Below are 13,631 nucleotides of genomic sequence, written 5' to 3'. Positions count from 1 at the left end.
CGGCTGCACCCACAGAGCCTACTGGGACATCTCCGAGCTTCCCTCCCATACCAGGAGCCGGAGCCTCCCCTGCCCAGCTTCGTGCATTTTACGAATCTCTCCACTCCTTCTTTGGGCAGTCCGACTCCGCTGGTGCGCCTTTGGGCCGCGCAAACTCGGCTGGGGGCTCTAGGCCTTTGATGCCATGGGCTCCGGCCTTGGCGCCGCAGGACCCCCATGGCCCTCGGGGATCCAAGCCTGGATCTGGATTGATGCCTGTCGTCGTCACGACGCCTCCTCCGGCATCGATTCCTGTGACGACGCCTCGGTTACTCGTAATGTAATGTAATTTGGTACTTGTAAAGCGCGTCTGTCACTCCGCGAGGAGTATCCTGGCGCTGAATTGGATTGGAGGTGAGATTTGGCCGTGCAGATACTAAATAAGCGAGAGGCATAATTCGTCTGGGGCAATAAATACCAAGTCTTCAGGGCCTTCCTGAATTGAATTTCTCATTTAAGTAGCCTTAGATGAGGTGGAAGTAAATTCCAGGCTTTGGTCCCGAGGAAGGCCACTGTCTTTCCTCCTTTCAATTTATATCAAATTCAAATTTCTTTATTCGATAAAAAGTTATCATAAAAGAAGACAATAAGCAATACAATACAATAAAATATACAGAACAGGGAAACATCGGTATAAAATACATCCATCAACTCCCATTACACCATAAATGAATAGAATATGAAGACAATAAGAACAATGTCGGGCAGGGTGGAAGTCCTAACCATTGTCTTTACACTGTTGGATGGAAGTGGGGGAGGCTTTACAACGCCTCATGCGTGACCGCCAAGCACTACCCAAAAATTTTGCGACTCTGCAAACCATAGCAATAGAAGAAGTATCAGTGCTGAGTATCCGCAGAGCCATTCGGTGGCATCTAAGGCCCATCCCCTTACATAGCGGTTTTAACCAGGTCCTCCTGGCTACCCTATATGCTGGGCAGGCAAAAACGAAATGCGCCACGGACTCTGTAGGTGCTGCGCAACCAGGACATGAGTTCGATCGGCCACTCTGCTTTTTCCATCCCGAAGTGAAATCGTTGACTGGGAGGATCCCAAACCTAACCTTCAGATAAAGAGCTCTGTCCAAGGGTAACTCAATATAGTCCAGGAACGGTTCAAAACTCCTACCCCATTTGAATGACAAGAATCGCTCTGTTAGAGAACCCCCTAAACTACTGGAGAGGGTCTCCTTCTGAACTAGATCCCAGTACAGCTGTTTAATCACTAACTTGGGTGGTGGTGTTTGACTTTCCCAAGAGTCACCTAAACCCAAAAGGACAACCATCCGCTTCAGATTACTCAGCCACTTAATCCTATTGTTAGAATTGAGCAGGATTAGTTCGTCTAGGGCGGCGGCATATGTCTGTAGCTCCCTAGTCCTTCGCAAGCGGACCCAAAAGAGTAACGGGCGCAAGCGCACTAGGGCCTTAAGAGGACACCTGCCCATATCTGCCCGTAAGGGGATTAACGGGGTGGAGGCCGGAAGGGCAACCGCGTCTCTCAGGAACTTATTTTCAGACTTATCTAGCTCTGTGGTGTTTTCGAACCCCCATAATTCAGAGCCATATAAAGCAGATGGAAGAACTTGGCCCTCATAGATAGCAAGGAGCGGTGCTAAGGGCTTGCTCTTGGATTTCCGATGTTCTCTCAAGACCGCCCCTGAGACTCTTTTATGATTTAGCACGATTTTGGCCAGATGGTCTTTCCAACTCATGCGATTATCAACCCTAATGCCCAAATAATCGAAGGAATCTACCAACTCCAAGGGCTCCCCGTTAAGCAGGAAATTATTCCTGAATCTAGTGGAAGGTTCTAAGGCCATAAGCTTTGTTTTTAAAGTATTGATAATAAGGCCTCTATCACTACAAAATGAGCTAAAACGATTCAGAAGCTTTTGAAGACCTGCCGGGGACTTGGAGATCAAGATGGTGTCATCCGCGAAGAGGAGAGTGGGGATTCTTTCACCTGCCAGGGATGGAGCATCAGCCGGATCCCCTCTCAGATGGTCCACCACTCCATTCACAAAAAGAGAAAACAGCGTTGGAGCCATAACACATCCCTGGCGCGCACACCCCTCTTCACGGGTATCTTCTCGGTCAATTGACCTTGGGTACCCCACCTGATCCTAGCGTAGTTCCCCTCGTGGAGTTGCACAATGAAGCCCAGAAGGGAACCTGGGAAACCCATTTGCTCCAAAACTACCCACAGCCTATCGCGAGGGACCAGGTCGAAGGCCATCCTGAGATCTATGAATGCCAGGTATAAACTACCTTTATTGATGGTAACTGTCTTCCAATAGATCGCAAAAAAGCGAAAGACCTGGTCCATCGTGCCCACCTTTTGGCGGAACCCAGCTTGGAGATGGGACAAAACATGCTTCTCTTCCATCCAGGTGCCTACCCTCATAATGATGACCCTGCCGACCACCTTCTGTAACACATCAATCAAACTGATTGGTCTGTAGTTGGCAGGGTCATCTCTGGCACCCTTCTTAAAGATCGTGATTACCTCCGCTCCCTTCCATGAGTCTAGGACGGGGAATCCCCTGGAGATCAGGTTCATTATTTTTGCAATGAGTTTGGCCCATAACTCCGGATCTTCCAGAAGGAGGTCTCCTGGTAACCCATCTGGGCCAGCAGCTTTTTTCGGAGTCAGGTGTCTGATAGCCAGCACCACCTCAAAAGGCAAAAAGGGGTCCTTAACCGGTTGTAAGGGAGGGTCCCTGGAAACATGGTCAGGGGAGGAAAAGGGCACTTCTGACCCACCATATAATGCAGAAAAATGAGAATGCCATTGCTGACTGGTTATGTGGCTATCTAGGGGGTGAGAGCTACTCAACTTAGCTTTGTTAATCAGGTCCCAAAACAGGAGTGAATTCTTCCTTTTAGAAGCTGCTTTGAGATCCTGCCAGTGTTGTTCCTCCCACTCACGTTTGACCTGCTCCAGAGCCCTTGCGTATTCTTTCCTGGCTACGCTGACCAGGAGTTGACTCTTTTTACGCAGGGCAATTCTAATCTCATTTCGTTTTGCCTTACAGTGAGCCGAGTACCATGGATTACTTGCTATTGTCATATTATTTTTCCTAATATCTCCCCTGCCCTTTTTGTTTTCAGTTAAAAAGAATTTCCCAACTTCCTCAACCGTGTTGTTATACGCCTGTATAAAAGACATACCCTGGGCGGTCGCTGGTTCCTGGTCGAGCGCCGCCAATTCTGTGGTCAAATCTTCGACATGCGCTCTAATCCTTGCCAAATTGTAAACCTGCGATTGAACTTTATCCCATTTCAACCTGCGGTTACCCTGAGTTGGTACCACCTCTTTGGTGGACCGCGGGTGCAATAACCTCCGGTTGACATTACGCTTCCCCCATCTCAACGTCATACATAAAGAGTTGTGATCACTATCCTGTGAAGGGATCACCTCCATATCTATTAAGTCGCACCACAGTGTCACATCTATTAAGATGTAATCAATTCTTGACGGACTACTTAGCCTATTAAAGGTCATCGCACCATCGGAGTCGGAGGGAGTCCTACCGTTAAGAGCTCTGAGGTTATAGTCCACGGTGAGGGAGTTGATCTGTATAACCTTTGTTGACCATTTTTTAATTGGGGCCAAGGACAGGGCTGGAATAGACCATCTGGAGTCCGCCTCCTCGGTACCCAAAGGGTCATCACCATCAGGGGTTCAAAGGTGCAATTAAAATCCCCTCCCACAATAATTTTAGAGTTGGGGGGACAGTTGGCTAGTGCCTGATCTAAGATCGATACAGTGCTTAAATTTGTATCCCCTGTGTTCCCTCTTACATAAATATTAAATAACTCTATCCTGCTGCCCTTGTTTGATCCCTCCAATGAAATGTGTTGAATATCCCAACACCCAGAATCATGAGTAATTATTACCCAGTTCAGAGAGATCTTTATCCATACATGTAAACCCCCGGCTGGTCTACCCCTTCCACTACTCTGGGCTGGTAGAAAAAAAGTGGTGTATCCAGATTTATGTATTGGAAGAGTGCTCCAAGTTTCTTGGAACATGCATACATCGAATTTCTCGATGAAGGAGTTCCATTCAGGGAGTGCCAACTTTCTTTGCAGCCCGGCCACATTCCATGAGACCAGATGTACAACCTTATTATCTGCTAAATGCAAATTGGAAGAGACCCCCACATTCATATCCAGAGTGTGCGGAGTAAGGGAATTTATGGAATCTGTTTGATGTGGTGGATTTATCAGCCTAGGGTCTACGGCACTGAAGCCGGGGAGCACTGGTGAGATGGAGGTTACAGTCCTACCAGTGGCAGATCCAGTTGGCGGGGTTAAACCTGTAATCCCGGGATCAGAACTAGTGGCCTCTATACACAACTCGCGAGAGGTGGCCTCAGAACTAGCTGAGCCTGCTCGTCCCTCCCGACCCAGGGGAGCCATTAACCTTCAATCGCAGTCTTCCAAACTAGAGAGGACTTCGAACCTGTTCGCTGCCTCCAAGGGAGTAAAGGGCCTCGAATGATCCCTGCCTCCCTTGTAGTTCCTAGAGGATCTAGGGGGAATAAAGTTCCACCGTAAGGGGTCAGCAGCTAGAGTAGTATAAGGGGCGTTAGACGGGTGACTAAAAGTAGATGCACCTGGTAGGTTTGGATACGATAAGGCCTGCTTGGTTATAAGAGAAGGGGGGAACACCAAGGATCTAGGATAAAAATATGTTAGTGCGTGTGGAGTAATGCCGTTGTTACCATTTCCGGGGGGCCAATCCAGGATGTGGTCAACTGCTCGTGGGTCTCTAAAATTTACCACAACAATGTCTCCCTCAATGTTTTTACTTCTGCCACCCAGCCAAGGGAGGCGCCTAACATGTAATATCTCCCCATTAATGTTCTCCTCTATTGGTCTATAAATACTGAGCCAATGCATGATTTTATTTTTCAGCTGAATATACCCTTCTCTTTTATTATTCACCAGAGGCGGAACCCCCGTCAAAACAACCACCAAGGGCACGGCTTCAGGAGGCAAATCAACTTGCGGCATATTGTTTGTTAAGGACTTGCTAATACTGGAACTTTCCCTCTCATCCCGCGTGGACACTTTGTAAGCATTTAATCGTCCCCCCTCTGGATCGTTAGATATAGTCACACCCTGAGTATTCCCGCTCGTGGGAGGCAATGACCTGTGATGGATAGGAACTAACTGATTAGATGGATGGGCTATAACCTTGGTGGAGTGGGAGTTGAAATTAGATACCTCAGTTATAGGCTCTGAGCCGGTGGAGACAACCACCTTCCCCTGTCCTATAATCGGTTCAGCTTTCCTACTTATAGCGGATTCTAAATCCGCAAGTCTTTTCTCGACTCTCAGTAAGCTTTCAATAATGGGTGTGATAAGAGACTTGATCAAAAGGCCCCAAGCATCATGGTGGACAACAGAAGGGGTAGCTAATAATAATGATTCGGCAGGGGAGGGACATGGCACATTAAGGGCTATTGAAGCTGGAAGGGGCGATTTAGGCATAGAAATCGCTTCATCTATTTTCCCTTTTACTGAATTTACTACCTTCAGTGAATACTTCCCAAAGTCAGAATGGCTGGTCTTGTATTTAGCTGAGACTCCCCCTTTCTTACGTCTTCTCTTGCTCGGTGGCGGACCATAAGTCTTAACTACTTTGTAAGACTTAGTAAACTTCTTAGCCAGTTTACCAGGTGGTGGGGTGGATTTAATTACAGCATGAGGTATGCTAGAAGAACTAGAGGCGGGTTTTTCACAGATATCCTGCACCATAGAAACAGTGGATATAGGGACACATTCCCCTAGCGGGAAAAGATCGCTCATCTGAGTAGAAGGGTCACCCGCATCATTAGAACTAACAACAACACAAGGCGGAACCTGGGAAATGGGGCCTTCGGGAGCCCTGAGCTTTAGATTTTCAACAGAGCGACGACGCTCAGTTCTACGTTTGGCCAGGGTGCTATCCTTTTCCTCATCGGGTAACACCCGTTTAAAGTAGAAATCTAACGGACCAGCTGGTGTAACCCCCGACAGTTCATGGACGACTTAAGTAGAGCTGTGGGTCATGGTAGCAGTGTGACCCAGGTGTGCACGACAGAGGGCACTGGCAAGGAACTAACAGGTTAATCACCGGGCCCAGCCCGGCCTCTCTCGGCCTCTGAGGGCCTAAGAGGGCCCACCCTTTGCCCGGGCTTCGCCCCGCACGCGTCCCGCACACGCGGGGAAGGAGAGGAGTTAAATAGGGAAAAAATAATAAGGGGAGGGGCCAGGAAGAGGACCAGGTGTGGCAGATCAAACAGGCAGCAAGGCGCCCTGGTCCTTGCAGTCCCGCAGTAAAAGGTAAATTAAAAACGACCTTTAACCTCCAGAGTCAGCGACCAAACTCGCGGTGGGAGCCCCAAGTGCAAAGTCTCAATCCAAGCCTTCGAGCGGCTCCCGCGAAGCGGGGGCCGCGAGGCGCAAAGTAGAGGCGAGGGGAGGGGCCGGGAAGAGGACCAGGTGTGGCAGATCAAACAGGCAGCAAGGCGCCCTGGTCCTCGCAGTCCCGCAGTAAAAGGTAAATTAAAATCGTCCTTTAACCTCCAGAGTCAGCGACCAAACTCACGGTGGGAGCCCCAAGTGCAAAGTCTCAATCCAAGCCTTCGAGCGGCTCCCGCGCAGCGGGGGCCGCGAGGCGCAAAGTAGAGGCGAGGAGGGGAGGGGCCGGGAAGAGGACCAGGTGTGGCAGATCAAACAGGCAGCAAGGCGCCCTGGTCCTCGCAGTCCCGCAGTAAAAGGTAAATTAAAATCGTCCTTTAACCTCCAGAGTCAGCGACCAAACTCGCGGTGGGAGCCCCAAGTGCAAAGTCTCAATCCAAGCCTTCGAGCGGCGCCCGCGAAGCAGGGGCCGCGAGGGGAGGGGCCGGGAAGAGGACCAGGTGTGGCAGATCAAACAGGCAGCAAGGCGCCCTGGTCCTCGCAGTCCCGCAGTAAAAGGTAAATTAAAATCGTCCTTTAACCTCCAGAGTCAGCGACCAAACTCGCGGTGGGAGCCCCAAGTGCAAAGTCTCAATCCAAGCCTTCTTGATTCCTGCAACTTCCTGGACAGCAGCACAGCTCTACAGCGGTTACTGCAATTAGTGATTAAAGCAGGTCTCTCTATCGACTTTAAGATGTGACGACCCCAGGGGTCTAGCCAATTGAAAAACAGGCGCCGAATTTGTGTTTCTTTTGAACCGTTAACTAAGGTCAACAAGTAAGTTTGTGCCACAATTGATCAGAATTTGGCAATATTCCTTCTGCCAGCTGATTGCACACCGCCATACAAACAAGGCGCAAACTGTTCGTAGATATACCCGAACTATGGAGAGGGGATGTGTCAAAGCTGAAACCAAATTGAACACTGTCTTTCCTCCTTTCAATTTATATTTGAAAGTGTCGGGGTTTGAGCAGGTTCGCTGATGATGACCTGAGAGACCTGGTTGTGGTGTATGGAGTAAAACATGCTACAAGATACTTAGTTCCCAAGTTGAGCCTGACTCTATAGGTGATCAGGAGAATTTTAAAAAGGATTCTCTTGTGCACAGGATGCCAGTGAAGACTTTTTAATGCTCCAGATGCTGAGGATCTTCGTGGGAGTTTGAGCACTAGCCGTGCCACCGCGTGTTGAACCACCTGTAACTTCTTTAGAATTGCTTTATTAGCTCCCGCGAGAAGGCTGTTATAATAATCTAAGTGCGTCGACCCTGGCCTCCCCCTTGACTCGGACACATAGCCGGACCGGCATCGACCGACGCCGGTACCGGCACCGACCGGTACTTTTGTACCACTGTTCTACCCTGGCATCCCTACCGCCCTGAGTGGCAGCCAGAGGAGGGTGAGGAGGACTGGGAGGGGTCTGTTGACCCTTTGGCAGACCAGCTTGATGAGCAAGACTGGAGAGAGGAGTTGGGTGAGGCAAGTGGTCTAGATTCCTCCCCAGACCTTGGCATGCTTTCTTCCCCTACCGTGTCCACAGAGGAGGGAGCCTCCTACACTGTGGTGTTGCGCAGGGCGGCTGAGGCCTTGGGCCTTGAGCTTCCTACTGTGGCAGTCAGGACTAACCTCCTGACTGAGGAGCTTCAGCCAGCAGTGGCCTCTTCCGAGCCCCTGCTGCCGTTCAATGAGGCCCTCACAGACATCCTCTTGGGCATTTTGGTTCAAGTCCAGCACAGAGGATCCTGTGGATAGGATGATTGCCCGGCATGGGGCAACCCAATTTTCTTCTCCCAACACCCTACCCCCGAGAGCTTCGTGGTCCAAGCCTAAACATCCAAAGGCGCATTCCCTACTGCTCCCCCACATCTGGAATCCAAGAAGCTGGACTATCTTGGGAAGAAGATGTTTTCTTCCTCCAGCTTAGGACTGCGGTTGGTGAACACTGCATGTCTCTTGGGCCGTTACTCTGTGTGGGACACGGTTGCGCAAGTGCTGCCACAGTGCTTGGAGGAGGCCCGGGCCACACTCTCCTGTGCGGTCGCAGAGGGTAGAGACGCAGCAAAGTTCGCCATCCGATGTGGGCTGGACACCGCCGACTCGCTGGGTAGAACGATTTCTATGTCAGTAACACTGAGGCGCTAGCACTGGCTGAGATCCACTGGCTTTTCTGGAAATGTCCAGTCGACTCTTTTGGACATGCCCTTTGATGGCCGTCGCCTGTTTGGCAACAAGGCGGACATTGCGCTCGAGCGCTTCAATGACTCTAGGGCTATGGCCAGATCCTTGGGCTTCGCAGCCACCTCTCGTCCTGTGCAGTCTGCCTTTCGCCCCGTTCGTGGCTACGGAAGGAGTGCCCCACGACATTCCATCCAGGGCCACAGGCCGGCGAAAGCTGCCCAGTCTTTGCGTGGCCGGGGACGTGGGACCCAGGGCCGTGGGTATGGAGGCCAGCGGGCGGGCCTGTCCACCAGTGTCCCTCTGCAGCAGCTCTAAGCCTTCCTAGTCTGACCTTTCAGGGCCACCAGTTGCCAGTGGGTGGCAGGATCCGCCATCAACCTCCCCCACTGGCACATCATCACGTCGGACAGGTAGGTTTTGCAGCTAGTCCGAAGGGGCTACTCCCTCCCCTTCAAGACTACTCCTCTCTCCATGCCACCAATACTCCATCGCATTTTGGAGGATCACTTGGCCCTTCTCTGTCAGGAAGTTACAGCTTTCTTTGCCAAGGGAGCTATCGAGCAAGTCCCTGTCCCAGAAGTAGGTCGTGGTGGTTACTCCCACTACTTCTTGGTACCCAAGAAGGACAAAGGCCTGTGTCCTTTCTTGGATCTCAGGGACGTCAGCCGCTTCCTCCGGAAGTAAAAGTTCAAAATGTTGACATTGGCTCAGGTCCTGTCTGTCCTTGACCATGGAGACTGGATGGTAGTGTTGGACTTGCAGGACGCTTACTTCCACATCCCCATCCTGCCAGCCCACAGGTGTTACCTATGGTTCACGGTAGGTCACAAGCATATTCAGTTTACTGAGCTCATCTGTGTAGATCAGGAGTTCCAGTCTTCCTCTATCCCAACGACCGGCTGTTAAAGGCAGGCTTGCCTCAGGCTGTCATCTCCCACCTCCAGACTATGGCAGACCTCCTGCATTCGCTAGGGTTCACTATCAACATGCCAAAGTCGCACCTGACACCCTCTCAGAAGCTCCTTTTAAACGGAACGGTTCTGGATACAGCGCAGCTTTGGGCTTATCCTCCCGAGCAGCGAGTCTGGGATATTCGGGCTATGATACCGAAGTTTCAGCCTCTATCCCGGGTCTCGGTGAGATTGACCTTGAGGCTGCTGAGCCTCATGGCCTCCTGCATCCTGCTGGTGGAATATGGCGGCTCTGTAGTGGGACCTGAAATTCCAGTGGGTGCAGCATCAGGGGAATCTTTCCTAAGTCGTCCAGATTGCGGAGGGCACTGCACACCAATTGCAGTGGTGGCTAACGATCCGTCTCTTTCCCAACCAGACTTCACAGTGGTGACAGATGCGTCACTTCTGGGATGGGGTGGCCACATGGGAGAGGCGGAGATCAGAGGCCTCTGGATTCCTGCGGAGTCCGGGCTACACATCAACCTTCTGGAGCTCCGGGCGATTCGTCGTGCACTGAAAGCATTCCTACCTTCTGTCAAAGAAAGAGTAGTGCAGGTGTTCACGGACAACACCGCCATGTGGTACTGCAACAAACGGGGTGGGGTCATGGACCCTATGTCAAGAGGCTCTTTGCCTCTGGACATGGCTGGAACATCAGGGCATGTCCCTGGTGATTCAACACCTGGCAGGTTCCCTGAACGCCAGGGCGGATAAACTCGCCCGCCGGTGCATGATGGATCACAAATGGCGTCTTCACTCGGAGGTGGTGCAGGCTCTCTTTTAGCAGTGGGGTGAGCCTTGGTTAGATCTGTTCACCACCGAAGAGAACGCGCAATGTCAGCAGTTTTGCGCATTGGAATTTCCTTGGCAGCACTCGCTCGGCGATGTTTTTGGTCACGAGTGGAATTGTGGTCTTCTATACACCTTTCCTCCTATACCACTTCTGCCAAGAGTGTTGAAGAAGATCAAGTGTGACCGGGCCCAAGTCATTCTTGTGGCTCCGGTTTGGGCACAAAGAGTCTGGTATCCCGAGCTCTTGAAAATGGCCATCGATCCTCCGGTCAGACTGCCTCTTCGGGAGGATCTTCTGTCGCAGCAACAGGGGATGGTCCTCCCCCCGAACCTGTCCAGCCTCCACCTCCTTGCGTGGAGATGGAGCGGTGACAGTTGACAGCTTTTGACCTTCCTCCTGAAGTCTGTAATGTCATCTTGGCAGCCAGGCGTCCCTCCACTAAAACGTCATACGCCTGTAGATAGAACAAATTTGTGGCATGGTGCACAGCAAAGGGTGTGGATCCCCTTTCTGCCCCTCTTTCAGAGGTTCTCCTCTTTATGCTTTCTTTGGCCCAGCAGGGCTCTACTCTGGGCACCCCTAAAGGCTATCTTTCGGCCATTTCGGCCTTACTTCGCCTTCCTGATCAGCCTTCTCTTTTCAAGTCCCCTATTGTAAATAGGTTTTTTAAGGGCCTTACTCACCTCTTTCCTCCTATTCCTTTCGTAATGCCCCAGTGGGACTTGAATCTGGTCTTAACTTACCTTATGTGTGCTCCTTTCGAGCCACTACATAATTTTCCTCTCAGACTCTTAACCTTAAAGACTGCTTTTCTGGTTGCCATCACCTCTGCTCGCAGGGTGAGTGAGCTTCAGGCTCTTTCATCTAAACCTCCTTTCCTTGCTGTTCATCCGGACAAGGTTGTCCTTCGAACTAGACCTTCTTTTCTTCCCAAAGTGGTTACCAATTTCCACATAGGACAGACCATCACTTTGCCCACCTTCTTCCCGCCCCAGACAACAGCCATTGCAGACCTCTACAGTGAAATTATGTGATGCCTCACATTGCATCATTATGCACCAAGTGTGCCCTTATGCTCAGCAATACAATTAGGGGAGGAAGGCCAAACTCTATCTGGGAAAGGCCTACCATGTTGGACCTCTTATTACGTCTCCTTAGGTAAGTTCCCAGGAAAAAGTCATGTTTTGAAGAAAGATTTTGCCATTATAAGAAGAAGCAAGAGAAGCGACACAAGAAGGAGTGATCTTCCTCCTCTTCCTGTGACATGGTTTAATTCTAGAGAAAAGTCTGGGTCTGGCTGTTCCATTTCCTGACTATGAAATCAACCTGTTTATCTTACAAGCATGTACTGGTATTAGAGAAGTTAGACCCTCTAGTGACCAGATGAGGTTTTTAAACAGCTAATTTGAGAATCCTTAAATATTAGTTCCCACCCAACATGGGGATTTACCATACCTACATCCCTCTTATTGAGAGGAATCCTGTGGACTTTGAGAGGAGGAATTAACTGGAGACTAGTCTTTTTTGTTTCATACATTATTAGTGCTTTTTTCTACTTCTCAAAAATGTCCATTCTCATTTCAGTTGTATGTCTTTTGCTTCTTACACATTGCCAATATTTGATACTTTATATTTAAAAAGAGTATGATTGTGGAAAAATCGCTTAATCTCTGTGGCTCAAATTGTAACTTTGTGTAATGTACATTTGTAATTTAAAAATAAAGTGTAATACAACTATGTAGAACCCCTACTTGACGTACATAGGTTTGCCTTATACTACTCTCTTTATTATTTGCTGCAGATGTGTCTTACTGGAGTATACTGTGGTAGAGGAAATTGTATCATATTATGTTCACAAGCCCTATTCAGGTAGCTCTATATAGCCTTTTTAGGTCTCGCCTGACTCAGCGCATGCGCTGGTCTGGCGAGACTTATTGAGAGGGCTCCAAAAAGTGCTGCCAGCCTAGAGCTACAGTGCATGTGCGCGGGCGCGCGAGCTTTACCGCGATTACTTTCACTTTCGTGGCCGCATGCATAGCCAATAGGTCTCGCTTTTGGGACCTTATAAGTATTTAGTTATGCAACTGTAGCATGGCTAAACACTTATAAGGTCCCAAAGGCGAGACCTATTGGCTATGCCAATGCTTGTTTGAATAGTAATCAGTTCAGCCCCCTTAGACTGATCAGGCAAAATGTTAAACAATAGAAACAAAAGGGGCTCATTGCCACTGCCCATCTGGATCCTCCACTCATAGCCTATTCCAACCCCTCTGCTTGTTCCGCAGGACCCAAATGCTTGAAACAATAGAAACAACACACTTTCAAAGCTGTTACTCCTCTCTTCTGTTCCTCTAAAACTTTCTTATGTAGGATAATCTCCTGCTTGTTTCTGCTCAGTCTGTATTGGGCTTGTTCTGGTAGAATAGGGAAAATGACCTGTAGTGTTTTGTCTCAGTTTATCTTACTCAATCTAGGACATCTTTTAGCCTAACTCACTTGAAAAGAGGGCTCCTCTCCTTTCTCTGTTTTGTGATTGCCCTATTCCATGTGGCCCTGCGCGTCTTCAGGTGCTTCCTTAACTGTATCACCCGAGGCCTGAGTTCCGGCCGGGCAAACTGCAGAGACTACAGTCTTCAACTTCCACACCTCATCTTCTAGGCCGCCTGAAGCCTAACTCACCTTTTTTCCTGTGCTCCCTGGAAAAACGGTGACTTACGCGTTTCCATATTGTTGCAATATGTAGCCCAACCCCCGCAACTTCTCCACTGTTCCTGCCTGCTGTTTTATGGTGCTGCTGCTGCTCATTATGCAACATTGAGGAACCTCCTCCCAACATTGAAACAGCCTGGTGGGATCCCTCTCTTGCTCTAGCCCCATACGTTATCCTTTCTGTTGCTGTTTGTCACTGCTCCGGGCCGGCTCTTTGAATGTTAAGGGATCTTGGCTGGATGCCACAGCACCAATGGTAAACAGGACTTGAAAAATCCACTCGCCCGCTCGCTATGGAAAGCCAGATTTAATCAGAACGAGCTATTTGCAGGGCCTACTCGCCCTTTCTGGTGAGTAAGAAGACAAACTGACTTTTGACCTCTGTTTCTGAAAGCGTATCAAAAGTGACAAAATAACAAGATTTAAAGGCATCTTTATTGCTCACAAAGTGAAATCTTGATATCTTGTCACATTTGCTCGGCTTTCAGAGACAGAGGTCAAATA

The 13,631-nt window shown here is 49.6% G+C and overlaps 1 protein-coding gene across 2 annotated transcripts in view; it reads left to right on the top strand.

The window, feature by feature from the left end:
* The window catches only part of ARHGEF6 (Rac/Cdc42 guanine nucleotide exchange factor 6), a 712,936-nt gene that overhangs the window by 463,092 nt on the left and 236,213 nt on the right, over positions 1–13,631 (top strand). The window lies entirely within an intron of this gene.

Source organism: Triturus cristatus, chromosome 5_2 (assembly GCF_964204655.1).
Source record: "Triturus cristatus chromosome 5_2, aTriCri1.1, whole genome shotgun sequence".
Lineage (NCBI taxonomy): Eukaryota > Metazoa > Chordata > Amphibia > Caudata > Salamandridae > Triturus > Triturus cristatus.
The sequence above is the reverse complement of the archived record's forward strand: the minus strand, read 5'-3'. Positions and strand labels throughout refer to the sequence as shown.